Below are 3512 nucleotides of genomic sequence, written 5' to 3'. Positions count from 1 at the left end.
TGATTTACCAAAATTAAAACAAAATGAAATAAATAATTTAAGAAGATCAAGAACTTGGGATGAGATTGAAGCCACAATAATCTTCCAAGAAAAGAAAGTCTGGGTCCAGGTGGATTCAGACAGAATTCTCCTCGACGGTCACAGAAACTAACACCAGCGCTAGTCCAATGATCACACTAAAGAAAGGCAGGAAGACTTCCAAACGCTTCTTCTGAAGCCTGTGTTACCCAGCCTCCAAAATCAGAAGACTCAGGAGCAGCAATAACAAAAATCTCCTGGATGAGTGCACACGCGGTTTTCCGAGTCACACCAAATTACCGAATTGAAGATCGCGTAACAAAGACTGTTCCGGCCGTGGGACTTCCGGCAGCCTGGCTATGCTCACTGGGTTTTTCATCCTGTGCTTTGCTCCAGCTTGTCTTCCATAGTTTTCTTCTGTCTCTGCTCACTTCAGTTTCTTATCCTGCGCTGTACTCGTTATTTCCCTCAGCCATTTGTGTGTGCGTTCTCGGGCTTCAGTCACTGCCAAGGTCCTCTGCGTGTGCATCCGGGCTATCACTTTTCCTCCTTTATATTCTCTGAACATGTTGACCATGATTATGACACGTTATTTTGAATTCTGTATCTATTTCATGTAAGTTGCTCTCCTTTGGGACATTGCCATAGAGTTGGTGGTTTGGGGGTGGGGGACACATGTCTGTGGTCATGACATCCATCGCAATGTATTTGCCAGCCAACATTTGCTGAAGTACCACATTTTTTTCTTAATTTACAGCATAGTGCAGCTCCCAGACACCATAAGAGTTTAGTACCCCAGTTTCCCACCAGGTGGCGCTCCACGCCTACCAAGAGCAGGTTCTACTTGCTGAAGCGAGAAAAGTGTTGTGTGTGTGCTTTGGTGTAGAGGAGGATGGGTAGAAGAATATTTATGTATATGGATGCATACATGGACATATATTTTTAAAATTGAAAATAGAGTTTTTTTTTCATACAATATATTCTAGTTATGGTTCCCCTCCCCTCTTTCCAGAACCTCCCCACCCCTCACCTACCCACACCCACAAGCTTTCTTCCTTACGTTCACTGGAAAGCAAACAGGCATACTTCCCTGGCAGGGGAGACAACGTGATCATGAAGATGGTTTTTCCAGGTTTATCTCTTGCACTCCGGATGTGTTGACCCCTGTGATTTCCCCAAGTTTGGAAAATTCAACTGCATAATTTGTAGTAGTGGGGGCCGTGTTCCCGCTCTTCCCTGGAGAGAGCAAACAGAAGCGAACAGGCATCTAAAAGATAATTATAATGAAACAGAACAAAATAAAACAAACAAAACCGGTTAGGGACAAAACCACACACAGGAAACAGAGTCGAAGAAAAAGCACAAGAAACACATAGACACGTTTACACACAGAGAAATCCAGTAGAACACAAAACTGGAGACCATAATCTTAAAGCAAAAGACCTGTGAGGTTTAAATAGAAAAAATAAGCCCAGCCTAACCATTGGGAGACAAAAATTTCTAAAAACACCATTGAGTTTATTTGGTGTTGGCCTGCCCTTAAATGTGGTTTGCATATCTAGCCAGACTTCAGTGGAGAAAACTGGTTTTACTTTTGCTAGTCGTTATCAGTTGGAGTCAGCGTCTGGGTTAGAGGTGAGGGCTTACGTCCACTTCCCCGTCCGGAGCTAGGACCCCATCCGGCGCAGGGCTGCGCAGGCCCAGTGCACGCTGCCAGTTTCGGTGAGCTCATGTCCTGCTGTATCTCGAAGGCCCTGCTTCCTTGGTGCCCTCCATCCTCTCTGCTCTTACAGTCTTCCCACCTCTTCCTCTGCAGGATTCCCTGAGCCCTGAGAGGAGGGATTTGATGGAGGCATTCAGTTTAGGGCTGTGATGGAGGAGAGTTATCTGTCTATGTTTGTTTCATTGGTTAATTAATAAAGATACTGCCTTGGCCCTTTAAAAGAACAGAAAATTAGGTAGGCGGAGTAGACAGAACAGAATTCTGGGAGAGTTGTGGAGACGCTTCAGGCAGTCTCCATAGTGAGTCACCATGCTTCTCCTCTCCGAGATGGACACAGGTTAAGATCTCTCCTGGTAAGCCACACCTCGTGGTGCTACACAGATTACTAAATATGGGTTAAAGGAAGATGTGAGAGTTAACCAATGGGAGGCTGCAGATAATGGGCCAGGCAGTGTTTTGAAGGAATGCAGTTTCCGTGTAATTATTTCGGGTGTAAAGTTAGCCGGCGGCCTGGTGGCGGGACGCAGCCCCGCCGCTTCACACTACAGGGCTGAGTGTTCCAAGGTCTCTCTCTGCACAGTATCCAGGTTGGCTCTCTGTATTTGGCCCTATCTGCTGCAGGAGGCAGCTTCTCTGATGATGGCTGAGCTGGATACTTACCGGTATGGTAGAACGTCATTAGGAGCCATGTTATTGCGATGTGCTTTTTGTAGAATGGCAGTATATGGTTTTCCTTTAGCTCCATGGCCGATCTAGTTTCAGGTTTTTTGGGGACATGGATTCCATCTCATGGAGTAGATCTTAAATTTGAACAGAAGATGGTTGGTTACTCCCAAAACTCCTGTGCCAATGTTTCGTAAGCATATATTGCAGTAGGTCACCATTGTCGATAGAAGGGTTGGTGAGTTGGTGTTTACCTTTCTCCTCTGGTACCTTCCAGTACCATGAATACTAGGGATGAAGGCTTTCTTCAGGTACCCGCTTGACTTCTCCATGTTCAATGAGTTATGTAGGTGTCTTCAGTAATAGGGACTTACCATCAGTTTGTGGAGAGCAACCACAGCCTTGGCAATAGCCTGGACTGTTTGGGTGTTTCCATGGGGCCCCTTTGACCAATAACTTGACTAGATGTAACCGATTTCTGGAACTGGAAGCTTTATTTGTTGGCCATATATGCACATATATTTTATGTCCGGCTGATCCACTATCTGGTGGCTGGCATTAGAAATCCTCAATATTTGTTGTGCATCTTAGCTCTTCTAGGTCACAGCTTCCACAGTTTTCTCAGGGCTCCATACAAAGTCTGGACTGTTTTCATTAATCCAGTAGCTGCCCCTTAAGCAACTGCTGTCCTAGTCAGCAGTTATAACTCTGCAGGTACCAGTGGCGGTCTGGCCACACTGGCTGTAGCCAGGCAGGAATTCTGTTCCCTCAGGCGCCTGCTCTATCACAGCCACTAAAGGGAACTTTATCTAGATCTTTATCCCTCTAGAGGACTCAGGACTCAAAGGTTGAGGTGAAATCCTGCTTGCTCAGAGAGGCTGAATAGCTAACCTTCTCCCCAGCTCTCATCCCCCCCAAACTGCCCATCCTTCAGCTCAACCCCTATTTAAGAACCCTACAGGAAAAAAAAGAGCCCTAACTATACATGGTTCCTCCCTACCAGTTCTGCCTGCTAGTTGCTGACTCAGCCTCCTAAACTCTGGTTAATTTTATTTAATCAAACAAATGGAGCATGTCTTTATATCATTAAGCAAATATTCTGCAGCAT

General features: G+C 45.6%; 1 non-coding gene across 1 annotated transcript; it reads left to right on the top strand.

Annotated features, from left to right (window-relative positions):
* Positions 1-1100: 1100 nt before the first annotated feature.
* On the top strand, positions 1101-1257 carry LOC119810926. The gene has a single exon (XR_005284862.1). It is a non-coding gene; the product is annotated as a U1 spliceosomal RNA (small nuclear RNA).
* The last annotated feature ends 2255 nt before the right edge of the window (positions 1258-3512 follow it).

This window comes from Arvicola amphibius, chromosome 3, assembly GCF_903992535.2.
Source record: "Arvicola amphibius chromosome 3, mArvAmp1.2, whole genome shotgun sequence".
NCBI lineage: Eukaryota > Metazoa > Chordata > Mammalia > Rodentia > Cricetidae > Arvicola > Arvicola amphibius.
This window is presented reverse-complemented; position numbering and strand designations above follow the sequence as displayed.